Source organism: Ctenocephalides felis, unplaced genomic scaffold (assembly GCF_003426905.1).
Source record: "Ctenocephalides felis isolate EL2017-DRISC unplaced genomic scaffold, ASM342690v1 CF-g0.4_SCAFFOLD_03571, whole genome shotgun sequence".
Lineage (NCBI taxonomy): Eukaryota > Metazoa > Arthropoda > Insecta > Siphonaptera > Pulicidae > Ctenocephalides > Ctenocephalides felis.
Genome location: NW_020539725.1, coordinates 27790177 through 27805052, shown reverse-complemented (window position 1 = coordinate 27805052; position 14876 = coordinate 27790177). Strand labels below are relative to the sequence as shown.

At 28.1% G+C, this 14876-nt stretch overlaps 1 protein-coding gene across 1 annotated transcript in view; it reads right to left on the bottom strand.

Moving 5' to 3' along the window:
• LOC113385409 (KH domain-containing protein akap-1-like) overlaps positions 1–12033 on the bottom strand; it is a 66504-nt gene extending 54471 nt beyond the window's left edge. Inside the window, exon 1 of the mRNA XM_026623257.1 lies at positions 12010–12033. The gene's annotated coding sequence lies outside the window, so the exon portion shown is untranslated. The remainder of the gene's footprint in view (positions 1–12009) is intronic.
• Positions 12034–14876: the final 2843 nt, after the last annotated feature.

The following is a 14876-nucleotide window of genomic DNA, read 5'->3' as shown; positions in this document are numbered from 1 at the left end:
TTTGTTAACAAATTTTCTTATTTTTTATTGAAATCTATATAAGTTTTTATGATATTATTGACCCAAATTGAATGATTAAAGGAGTTTAAACAAAATTTAAATAAAATGCACTAGAGAGTAAGTAATTTTCAAATAATGAGTAGTTTGCAGATATATTTGATATTATATTTAAATTTATTTGGTGAAATTTCTTATTCAATTTTTAATTTGAAAAAGTTAATTTGAAATATTATTAAACTTTGCGAGATAGTTAGTTCAACCATAATTGAAGAATATAGTCTTTAATTTTAATAAAAATAGTTTCATAATCAAGAAGGATCTTACTAGGCATGAAAAATTGAACACATACATGCTAACATTTTAAATTGTTTACAATACTAGTTATAATATTATATTTGCGCTTTTTAATTCATAATTAAGTGTTATATATAAGAAACAATTATCCTCGTCTTTTCCAGAAACTAATCATTTTTTCATAACATCAACATAAATCGAATGTTTCTTAATTATTTTAATCATTAGATCCAGTCTCTCGAAAAAGTGAGCAAAAAAATATTTACGAAATGCTAAAATAATGTGTTGGTATTAAAATTAATAGATATTATAACATAATATAATTAACACAAGTAACAATTATCCTCGTCTTTTCCAGAAACTAATCAACATTTTACAATATCAACATAAATCGAATGTTTTCTAATGATTTTAATCATTAGATCTGGTCTCTCGAAAACGTGAGCGAAAAAATGTTTACGAAATGCCAAAATAATGTGTTAGTATCAAAATTAATAGATATCATAACATTATTAATTTTGATTCATTTTGATAAATCTATAGTTTACCATCTGTAATTTAAAATAATATCCCTATCAAGCTAATTATATATGTCATATATGCCCAAAAAAATCAGTTCCATCAGGTAGATAATTTCGTACTTGATTGACAAGTGAAAATAACCCTTTGAAATTCATATACTATCAATATTAGATGCAATCTAACAATAATAATAGATCAAGTATAAAAAGCCAACAATTGGGTTTGCGTTATAAAGAGCTTCGCCAAGAAGAAGTACAGCTCCTAGAACTGCTTAGTTCTGATTGCTGTTCAAGAATAAGATAAATCTCATCTTTGTTATTTTTCTTAAATGAATTTCTATTTAGAAACAGAAAGTTTTTCTAATAATTATTTGCCTACCAGTCGTTTTTGGTCATCAGAGAAAATTATAACAAATAAGGAGGATTTTGAAAGAAGTCAAAGTTGAGTCGTTTCTATTGAATTTTTTTTATTCTATTTATGACTTTTGATCAACAAATAAAAGTTATAACATATACTATTGGTATTAGGTGCAATAAATAAACACATAACAATATAATCTGTATAGTGTATCCGATTTTCTATGTAATATGGCTCTGCCTGGTCATCTCCATCTATATTGCGCTCGAGTCTGTTGCGGCGCTCGTACTATACACAATTACGCCCGTGGATAGTTCGATGACTCCTTTTAGCAGGTGCATTGCACTGGCTAGACTCAATGGGCACCACAACTAGAGATTCCTAGTGCAATTTTCTACAGGATTCATAATACTGTGCCCGACACGATTCTATTTCGCAAAAAGAACTCAAGCACAAGCACAAGTACAAGCAGTTCTGACCATCTTTTTCACAGCAAATTAAATATGAAATTAGTTTTCATTGCGAATAGTTGGGAAACAAGAGTTTTTGCATCTTATTAGTGAATTCATCCATAGCTGGTTTTTTAACATTATTCCAGTAACCATTACTATTTTTACGGTATAATAAATCAGTAAAAATTTGAACTATGCGAACTAATTTTTTTTAATTTGAAAATTTGCTTTATTTGACTTAAATACATACATTGATTTTTACATATATGTATTTAAGTCAAATAAAGCAAATTTTATTTAACTATGCGAACTGAATTTATGCTTGATTGAAGGCTTTTAAAGTCCCTAATATGGAGAACTTGATGACCAACATTATATTTAATGTTTGAATGTTTATTTCCTCCTCTTTTTATTTCATAAGAGAATGTTATGCATGTACTATGTATATTATAAAATTACTTTACTTTAATAATAAAATTACTAATTATGAATAACCTTTGCAGAAACGTAAAAAATATTTATCTATTTATATAAATAAAATAAATGTAGCACTCTATATATTTTAGATAAAAAACTAAATATTAATATTAAATTATTTTTAATCAACTGAAATATTAGTATATGTAATAATATTTACACATGACTTGTGTAATATACTTAAAATATTTTATTAAATTTGAAAGCTCTATATATTACTCTATTACTCTATATATTTTAAATAAAAAATTATATATTAATATTTTAAATTATAAGATTTATATAAAACTGGAATTGTAATAATCTACAATATCTGTATTTGACTACAGGAATTTTAATAAACTACCAAAGTTTAGATTTGATGGATAACTGCAATAAAATGTTTGTTTCTTTTAAATTTCAAATCTATAACTAGAAACCGAAAATGCAAATTATGGTATCATTTGGTTGTATGTATATCAATAATATGTGTGATTTTCTAGTAGCGTTCAAAAATTCAGTAAATCCTAGCATCGTTCGTTTTTTTCATTAATTAAGTGCCTTAATAAACCATATGCATTTTTGATAATAATAATAATAAATCTTATAATTTAAGATTATAAGATATCAGCAACTTTCCTCAATCTAAATTTTGAATGTTCAAAGACTATTAATTATTATTAACAATAATTATTCGACGCCAAAACAAAAAATTAAGTGTGAGTATCAGTTCAAAATCCAACAAAAATTAATTGGTTGGAGAACATTTCGAAGATAAAGTAAGGCACGTTCTTCACAAAATACATTTTCATACTAAATTCTGATCTTACTGAATTTTTCTTTTATGTTATTTTATAGTCACATTTTTAATTTGATTTTGAAATTAACACATTATATATTAGAAAAAAAAGCAACATGGTTCAGATTTTATTTGTGTGTGCGGAGGAAGGGTCTGAAAAATAACGTGAATAAAGTAGCATCTGTCCTTGGCATTGACATTATTTAAATGGCATTTATTGACTGAAGAAGCAGTGGGTCCCATATAGCAATCTACTTCAAGCAATTATGCAAGAGTAATAAGCTAAAAGATCTTTCTTCCAGAAAACATTTTAAGTATAATTTATAATATTTAGAACATCAGTCATTTTGTGTGGTTGATAGGTTTTAATATCACACACAGTTTATTATTTATTTCAATCAATTTTATCATTGCATAAAACTTTTTCAACCTATTTAAGATGCACTTAAGAAAAACAATTAATTTATTACAGCAACATTTACAAATTTATTTTAATCTACTGTTTTAGAAGCTTCTAAATAGAGAAATATAATTCGAAATATGTTATTGCTAACATGGAATAATATGGCTAAGGGGGCGTCCATTAATCACGTGAGCGAGTTTTTAAGGATTTTTGGACCCCCCCTCCCCCTTGGTGATTCATGGTGATATTCAAAATTACCCCCCCTCCCCCACCAAACATCACGTGTATTTTCTGTTACGTGATAAAACTGTAGTTTTTTAAATTTTTTTCTGAAAATGTTTGATTTTTTTTAAAAAAAAGTCAGTTAAAAAATAAATACACGTGGTTTCTTACTATACCCCTCTCTCCCCCACGTGATATTTCGTGATTTTTTGTCAGACCCCGCCCTCCCCCTAAAAACCTCACGTGACTAATGGACGCCCCCTAAATGACTCTTTGGACCACGACCTTTTAAATAAATAAAAAAATGTAATAGCTCATAATAAATATCAAAAAGTCCCGCTTAAAGTCTTTCGTATCATTTTCCGCAGAATATTGACTATAAGAGCAATATTCCACCAAATATCCAATAAGTATAAAATTCGCGGTAAATCAACTCCGTCGCCACAAAAGCTCAAATTAAGCTCATATCGTTCGAGCCGCCTAAAAGCTCCACCGCACGGAACCTAGTCAGCCAGATTCAACCTTGAACATCCGCGAACCCGGAAATGAACCTTGAATCGAATGTACACACTAACACTGACGTTCTTCAAGATAATATACTACACATAGAAGGATAGAAGCGTTTAGATGCAGGAGCATTTCATATAAAACGGTTGCTATGCAATAAATAAATGCATTCTGTTTGTTCATTTTTTAACATAGTTGTAGTTAGTATATAAATTTTATATGATAAACGACAAAAGAACCGTCAGAAGTACAGTAAATCAAGATTTTGTTCCCAATAGTTCCCTGAAAGATTCGTTCGTATTTCCATTGATTAATTTCGATAAGTGACCATATTTATTATTAACTTCCCGTAGGGTAAGTTATAGTAATGGGCCATGTTTTTGAATTTTTTTTGTATATCGAAAATAATTCAAATTTTAATTTTAATTCTGGCTAAAGTTCTAAGGCTCACTTACATACTTTATAAAAATAAATTTTAAATTTGTAATTCAATTTATATAATTCTTATAAACGTAAGACAATGTAACATTATTTCTAATAATCTATTTGAAAACATTTAATAGTCCTCGAACATTTCGCTACGCTGCGGGAAGTTCCAGCAAGACACTATGCCATACGCCACTAGCTTTTTATAAAATTATAGAATATAAATCAATAATTTTAATCCAAATATTGTATGTCCAAAGATTTTACTAATAATATTCAACGCCAAAGAAAAATGTTCAGGTGATCTTCTCCACGTTATAAATTTTCTATTTTACTGAAATAAGCAGATATTAATTTTGAGCAATATAAAAATTAATTTGACTCAGCAGAAAATAATATGAAAGTGGTCGCACTGTTTGTAGCACTGTATATCGTTTTTATTACGATTTCAAGAATGATATAAATTTTGTATGCATAATTTCCAATAATTGCCAGTACTAAATTTGAAGATTTGTAAGTAAATTAAATATTAATAAAAAAACAGAAATTTTAACAATTTTAAAATAATTAAAACACGGAAATATTAATAACTTCAAAGTATTTTTTTAATAAATTAAAAAACACGAAAACGTTTAGCAAAATTATGAACCAAACCTTGCTTTTTTGTATATATTTTTTTATGTATTTATGTTTATTTATTTTATGTATTTTTTATTTTTATTTATTTTATGTATTTATTATTTTTTATGCAATAACATATTATTTACATTGAGAAGATTTTACTTAAACGTTTAATTAGAATTATTGATCATTTGAAGATCCTAGAGCATCATCTGTTGCGATATAAATGGCATTAATAATAAGACTATTCATAATTCATAATTTAAATTTTTATGCTAGAATGAATTTTATGCTATAAAAACAATATATAATGATGACACGATTATCATAATTATGTCTTAACAAACCGTCATTATGTTAACTAATCACTTAGCATCCAACTCAAGTTTTTTATTAACATTCTATAAGCTATAATTATAAAAATACGAGTACAAATAAAATTAATAAAAAACTAAATAAAATGAAATAATACGAGTACAAATAAAAATAAATAAGTAACTAAAAAAAATGTACAAATCCATAAAATAAAAAAATAAAAAATAAAAAAATCTATTGGCCAGCTTTTTTGAATCTACTGCTTATTGATACACGCAGAAAGAGTTGCAATAAAGTATTGCAAATGGATTTCAATTATGTAGTAATAAAAGAAAAGGTTTTTTGTATGGCAATTTCAGATTATTTTGAATAACTCAATAATAAAATAAAATATTATATTTACGTTTATAAATATATGAACTTTTATATTACGATTTTATTTCGAATATTTGTTAAATTATTTTGACATGAATCTAGAACTCATATTCGTAGTTTTTTGCATGAATTGTAGCATCAAATTAATATACATTCGTCTATAAGTGATTTTAAGTATAGCAATGGTTTTGAACCATTTTGCACCGCGCCCACCTGGTCTAATAAAAAAAATTGTTGCGACCCCCTTATTTTTTTTCTATTTAATTTAATTATAAATACTCAACTGATGTTATCAGACTACAAATTAATATGCAATATTATGTAAAAATATGAATAAAAACCAATTATTTTTGGTTATGGTTTAATATTTAAAAAATGTTAGGTTATTTTTGCCTCCCTTTGAACAGTCTGGTGTTCCCCTAAGGGGGCGCGTCTCACGGTTTGGAAACCGCGAAAGTATAGTATATGTATTTTGTAAATAATTAGAATATGTAATTGCAAATTCTTGCGTTATATTTTAATGGTCGGTAAATGTTAAATCCCACCCAATGTTACATATATTATATTATATAATACTTTTTACTCATTGTGACTCGAATCCAATTTTAATTAAATGAAAGAATTTTATTATGAAGCTAATATAACACGTCTATTTATATCACGTTTTACGAACACACAACCAAAAAAATAACATAAACGTATCTGTATATAAAAAAGAGAACGAGAAAAACAAACCTACTACATTAAAACATTCGGCCGTGAACCGGAAGCCACACCTCCTCACCCACAACGGATGTACAAAAGTTTTATTCGAAATATTTATATACACGTGCTTTATTTGCCCAAGTTCACGGACCGCGCTTAGCAAATATCGAAACCGCGGCTGCTCTAGTGGCGAAGGGTGCGTACTACGCCTATCAGAGTTACAAATGTGAGTTGCGGTTGTATTGCAAGATAGGTGTTGGAAAACATGCTAAAGTTTGTTTTCTTGTTGCTTTAGGCCTCGAGATGGGGGTAAACAGATGATGGTTTTTAGCTTTTCCATGAAAATACAATACGTCTGTATATATGTTTTGAAATCAACATATTAGAATTAATCCGCCATACCAAACTATATCCTGATCGACCCCCATAGCTGTAATTATAACTTCATATATTTTGCTAAATATTCTTATGAATTTTTTTTAAAGAATCGTCAAACCTATTTTACTCCACTTGTCCGATATAATGCCTATATATAAAAATGGACCTCTCGATCAAATGATTCGGTAAAACTCGAAAACGGCTAAACCGATTTGGCCAGTCTTAGTCTTGAAAAATTCGTGCCAATCCAGAGATGGTCGGAAAGGTGAGATATTTACATTTTTTATTAGGAATTTTTTGTAGAAGTGTAATTTGAATAAAACAATGGACGGCGGCTAATACGTAAAATGTCAAAAAATTTTGACAGATGATGTTCAATTACGTTTAATGCAATGTTGTTATACAAGAATATTATTTAATAATGATTAAATTGTAGTAAGTAGTTTTATTTGTACACAAAAACGTTATTAAACGGGCCTCAAGTGTTACTGCAAACTCAAAATATCAACTTTTTTGAAATGTTGATATGAAAATGCACTATTTGCTCATTTGTATAATTATATACTCATTGGTGTTTATAAAACATTTTCTAAGTTATATTATTTTTTATTTATGTTATTTAAATTCAGAACCTAAATTTGGTATCGATCAAAGGGACATTTTGTCGAATAACATTTTCCCAGTTATAATTTTCCAGAATTTATCGAAGAATAGATAGTAATTTATGAAGGTCCGGGGTTAAAAGGGTCTACCGCCGATAAAGTCAGTAAAGTTTTGTATTGTTCAAAACAATATTTGAAAGTAGAGGGAAAAGGGTGTATACCCAGCTTTAACCTTGATTGACATGACCCAGCTATCGGAACATAAACGTTAATCTTTGAAAATACTTGTTTAGAATATACCTTACTTAGCAAAACAACGTTTGCCGGGTCAGCTAGTATTGTATATAAAATCAATTGTAACAGTATATTTAATTTATGAAAGAGTTAATAACTGAGGATAAGAAACGTTTTGGAACACCCTTGAAGTGTAAGCAACATTATTCGAACTAATCGTTTTAAAATATATTATTCTCAAATTATATAAATAAGATATTACTGCATAACGTAATAAATCATTCTAAAACATTTGTATTTCAAAAGTTGAGCCCTATATATTCAGGTGTACGTGCTTTGTGCCTTACGTATGTCACCTCACATTCTATGTTATACGCCCTATGACTATCATACGCTATTGCATACACTCAATGCCTAACTTATATACCTAATAAGCCTATATTTCTTAGCTTATACCTATTTTTTTAATTGAACTCCATATTTTTTCCACCGAGAATCAAACCCGGATCTCTCCCCGTGGTAAGCGACATCCTAGACCACTGGGCTTCCGCGATGCAACAATTGTTCTTACTTCGCGTGTCATCGCATCGCCTTAGTACTAATTACGACTAATTGAGTAAATGAACTCTGAAAACCATAGTGCGTTCCATAATACAATAATAATCAAGGTGAAGTTTTACTAAAATTAAAATAGGGTCTGCTATCTATTTATTGATATATCATTTTATATTTTATGATTTTAGAAAAACTAAACTAATATCTGTTTTTATTATAAGCTACAATTTCAATTCTTAAACAAATATGTGCGTTCACAAATATTGTGTGCATTTATGTGCATTCAGACATGTGAGCGAAAGGATTATTATAAAAGTTCAATAAACGCTATGCGGAGGATAACCTTCACTATTTAACTAGGTCGAATATAAAGCATAGCTTATTTACACAGGGCTATGTATTTACACTTTGCTCATTTTATACAAAATTTGTATATGCAAATATGCTTAGGCATATATTGCAGTAAACATCCATGGTGTGAAATCATTAATTCTCATTTTTTGCTGTTAATATTTTTATTAGTTAAACTCTAATGCATGGAAAAATTTTTACTGAAAATTGCATTTTTGAACGCTATTTGGAAAGATTAGTTTTACAAGAAAAGTTATTTCCATTTATATTTTCAACTTTAAACCCGCATCTAACCGAGGTTGAAAAGAGCAGAGCTCTTACCACTAAGCCACCGAAAAGCCCCAATTGGTACTATTTTGTAACTAAATATATTCCAGTTCCATCCTATAAAACATGACACTCTAATCGATTGGAAGTGTGGATTGAAAAATTGGAAGTGTTATGTACACATACGTAATTACTGAAATAAAAGTTAATGACACGACCATAACCTATTCGCTTTGGGTGATTTGAATGTAATGGTAATTATTTTTGATATTTATAGCAAAATAAATATTCCTATAAAAGAAAGAATATGTATAAATTAAATCTATATAGCATTTGCATTTTTATACGATAACCCCTAACATTATTCCTACATCATGAGTTTCTTCACGTGTATAGCCCCTTACGTATCCCTAAACATTACATTCTATGTTGTTGTAGGCCTTATAACTATTATATCGTACTTTATTTCCATCACACCGTATACGCTCATGCCTATATCTTATATCTAATACGCCTATACTTATTACCTATAATTTTTCTTACATGCTATTTCTACCCTTACCGGGAACCGAACCCGGGTCCGCCGCGTGGCAGGCAACGACCTTAACCACTACACCACCGTGATGCTACGATCAATCGTCTTTTCTCGCGTGTCGTTGCGTCTTCTTAGGATTGTTTATCTAATTAATTAGAAAATGAACCGCGGAAAGAACAGTGCGTCCCTTAATATATTAAGGATGGGGGACCCAATAGAGTAGTGGTTAGCGCGCTCGACTACCACGCGGAGGTCCCGGGTTCAATTCCCGGTATTGATAATAGATAGGTAGAGAATAATACGTAACGTAAAAATATAGCGTATAAATAGTAGGATTAAGGTTTATAACGAGTAATAGGGTATGTAAGGAATATATGTTAATAATTATATATATATATAATAAGTTAATAAGCAAATAATAATCTAGCAGTAATAGACTATTTATAAGGATAGGAATTGTTGGTGTAGGTAATAGATTATTTATAAGGAAAGGAATTGCTGGTATAGGTATCTCTATAATATATATTATATAACAGTATTGTATAATTATTTAAATATATATATATATATATATATATATATATATATAAGTATATATAAATATATATATATATATATATATATATATATATATAATAAGTTAATAAGCAAATAATAATCTAGCGGTAATAGATTATTTATAAGGATAGGAATTGTTGGTGTAGGTAATAGATTATTTATTAGGATAGGAATTGCTGGTATAGGTATCTCTATAATATATACTATATAATAGTATTGTATAATACGATTATATTATATCTATATAATAGTATTGTATAATATCACCAAGGTTGAAACAGCAGAGCTCTTACCACTTGCCACCGAAAAGCCCTAATTGGTACTATTTTGTAACTAAATATATTCCAGTTCCATCCTATAAAACATGAAGCTCACTTCTAATCGATAACTTTTATAATTTAATTGTAAATTTTACCACATTAGAAAATATATAGTGTGCAGAAGTTACCTGATTTATTTTATAGTAACTTATCTATCCCCTTCAATGTAGTGCAAATTATAAATAATGACATAAAAATAATGGTTCTAAAAATTATAGATTCAATTTGCACAGCACTATAAATTGTGATGATATTATTACTTGATGTAAAATTTTCAATGCTTCTAAGTGCCTAGAGAAAGCTATTATGAACATATAATGTGATGGCAATTATGAATAAATTGCAGAACAAGAACGAGAAATTTGATATGCATTGTAACAGCATTAAAGACTAACTTCCCATTGCGTAGTTTTTACAACTTTTCAGTTTTTGCTAATTTTATAAGATAATAAGCGTGATGTATCATAAATTCAAGTTGAATTATTCAACAAACTTTATAGATATTGAAACAAATATTTGTTCGTTATATTATAGCTCATTCTCCTAAATTTATAATTTTTGAAAAATATTGAAAAGATGATCATTAACAGCAGACAATAAAATAATCATTTTTTCTCAAAAAACTGATTTAAGAATAACTATTTCTAAAATAGTAATTTATACTAATTTATTTAAGTCATAATTTAGGAGAATGGGAAATTTATTACAAAATTTGTATGTAAAAATGAAATGGTTGAAAAACAAGATAGTTTTATATTAAAAATAAAACTAGAAAAAAACTGTAAAGTGCTGAAAGAAATTTAACAAAGCTCAATTGTTATTATAAGCCAAATTATATAAATGCAAAGTAATTATTATGTTATTATCGAATTTATAAAAACCTTTATATCTTCTACGATCCCTGTCTACTGTTTTAAAAATATCCCAAATACATATAACTAAAATAGTAATATGCCATATTAACCAAATTGAAAGATACACTAGAAATAATCAAAGTTCAATGAATAACGTGTACATCATTTATAAGGTATATTAAATTATTTATTTGATTTTATAGTGAATAATTTGAATAATTCTGCATAGAAAAACAGTATATCATACCACGCTTTTTTATCTAGACTGTCTACGAAGCTGCAGTTTATCATACGACACATACATCGGCACTTTTGCTTAATTTACGAGCAACGTGTTGTACAACTAGAAAATTCTTGAGGCAGGTTTATAGTTATTATGTTAAAATTCTAGCTTCTAATAATGGTAGAATGAGTCTTTAAACAATAAACTTCATTGCCACTACCGAAAATTGAAATGTACATTGGTAATTTTTTATATTACGTTGCTTTTGGATAATGATTCATTACTGGATGTATCATTGATGGTCTATGAGCAAGATCACTTTATATCAAGGGCGAGTAACCTCTTTAAACCACGGACCAATTTAAATTTTAAAATTTTATGGCAAGCCGCACGTGATTTATATATATACTAGCTGACCCGACGAACGTTTAACCCCAGGAAATATTTTTAGGCAATCATTAGTATAAAAATAAATAATTAATTCTGAATGCATAAATATGTGGTATTTTAATGAAAGGGGCAGCTAACACAAATTACTTCGATAATTTTCCCATTGCAATGTTAAAATACTAACATTCATTTTCGAATTATGTTATGCTATGCTTAGCGATTCGAGTGAGATTTCAATAACTTATTATAGATGCGTTAGTATTGATAGTAAGAATTAGTTGGACTTACCAAAAACCTCTTCACATGATATCAGAGTTTAGTCTACACAATGTACACGATCATGCCTGCAAAACCAAAAGAAAAATTACAATTAGTATATATATTTAGAATATAAGATTACCTCATTAGAGAAAACAAATTCTTTATTTAATTAATTACATTATGTTATATAATTTACAATTTATAACAACTTGCAAGAAAAATGATTATGACAATGTGACAGTTTGTTTCAGCTATGATAATAAAAAGTTAAGCATTCAAAATAGGTAGTATTGAGAATCTTCTCATAGTAAAAAGATCCTTCAATTATCGGTTGCGTAATTTTTTAAGTCCCTAATCTAGAGAAAAATAAATAAGAGCAATATAAAGAATAGAATAAAGTATCAAAATAATTATAATTGATAAATGATATAAAACTTAGAAAATGAACGTTATAATTTTTAATTTCATTTTAATAGAAAAATATCTCGTATTCAAGTGAAAACCGATGTCAAAACTGATGTTTACTGGTACTTCTGATTGGAAGCCTTGTGTAACAATTTAAGAAATTTATCATGAAAAATCAGTAACGGTGTTATAACAATTTTATTCTATTTGTAGCAACTACGATTGGAAGTTCATAGCTCTAACCACTAAGTAATGTGGAAGCGTGGTGTAAAATTTTAAGAAATTTTTTATGAAAAATCAGCAACGGTGTTATAATAATTTAATTCTATTTAAAGCAACTTATAAAATATTCATAACGTTAAAACTAAGAGTCAAGAACAATAATGTGGTCGTAGATAAGTACATCTGCAACAAAAACAAATTCTACAACAATGCATGGAGTAACGTAACATTTTACAATGCACCTAAATGTGTAACCACTATACCGTATATCGACCTCTAATCGAATTCGAGTTAATTAAAATTGATTATTTCTAATTTCGTAACAAACTGTGTAAGATTAGACGAATATGTGCATGTATGCAACAGCTATGCACCGATGCACAAATGCACAAATGCACACTTGTTCGAGTGTTGCCAACGTGCGAGCTGTGGGTCAAGCATGGGATACGAACGGGAAGCAAACACTTTCAGTTTCCGAACGATCTTAGTTCAAAGTGTTTCGCAACATGTTTGATTTGTGCACAATTAATACACGTGTTCAAGATATAAAAATAAATATTTAACACAAATATTATATCGACTTTAGACTTACATCAAAATTAAAAATTCAGCATACAATAGATTACAGAGGAATAAATCTCTTAGCCAATTGCCAATATAAATGTTTTTTTTAATTATTAATATACACTTCGGAGCTTTCCCATTTATAATGAAAAAAAATATAAAAATGCATTCGAATTAAGTTATAACTATATATAAAGAAAATGAAAACCAAATATGATATATAATGCATATAAGATTGAAAAATCATAAAATTTAATCTCTCATTGCTGATATAAGCCGAATGCATCGTAATTGGATTAGAATAAAAACCTTCGACGAAAAACTAAGTTCATTAATAATATATTTATATTTTTAATTTGAAATTTGAATTTATTTGATATTAACAATTTAAAACAACCAAACTAAATTATTTTATGATTAGTAATTAAAAGACGATAATAAAATGACCATAGAAGAGTGGAAAATAGAAAACAGTGTTAAGAATAAACGAGACGAAAATAACTTCTTCAAGAAAGGTATTTAAAATATAGTGTTTGTAATGATAATAGTTATTTAAAATATAGTGTTGATAATATTTTATATACATATTGTTGACATTTTATTTTAATGCATGATGAATATTTTTAAGTATTACATTATGAAGGGCATTTTTTTAATGTAAATTTTCCTTTCTCCTTTTTTTGACACACAATTGTATAACACCTTTTATATTTAAAATACTTATTATTGTATTGATAGAACACATATGAGGGATGATATACCTGCGGATAGAAATCCGATAAAATTAGAAGTGTTATGTACACATACGTAATTATTGAAATAAAAATTGAAATTGATGACACGACCATAATTAATTGATAATTTGGGTAATTTGAATGTAATAGTAGTTATTTTTGATATTTAATACCAAAATAAATATTCCTATAAAAGACAGTATATTTATAAATTAAATCTATGTAGCATTTTTATACCATAACCCCGAACATTATCCCTACATCATGAGTTTCTTTACGTTTATAGTCTTACATCTCCCTAAACATTACATTCTATGTCGTTTTAAGCCTTATAACTACTATATCGTACGTTTTATTTCCATCACACCGTATACGCTCAATCCCTATATCTTATATCTAATACGCCAAATACTTATTACTTTACACCTGTAATTTTTCTTACATGCTATTTTTCACCCTTATCGGGAACCGAACCCGGGTCCGCCGCGTGGCAGGCAACGACCTTAACCACTCGACCACCGTGACGCTACGATCAACCATCTTTTCTCGCGTGTCGTTGCGTCACCTTAGGATTATTTACCTAATTAATTAGAAAATGAACCGCGGAAAGAACAGTGCGTCCCTAAATATATTATAAATGGGGCACCCAATAGAGTAGAGGTTAGCGCGCTCGACTACCACGCGGAGGTCCCGGGTTCAATTCCCGGTATTGGTAATAGATAGGTAGAGAATAATACGTAGGGCGTAAGGTAAAAATATAGCGTATAAATAGTAGGATTAAGGTTTATAACGAGTAATAGGGTATGTAGGAAATATATGTTATACAAATATAAGTTAATAAGTAAATAATAATCTAGCGGTAATAGATTATTTATAAGGATAGGATTTGATGGTATAGGTATCTCACGGTATGATAGATAATAGTTAAATTATATATTATATATAATATAATAGTATGATAGATAAAAG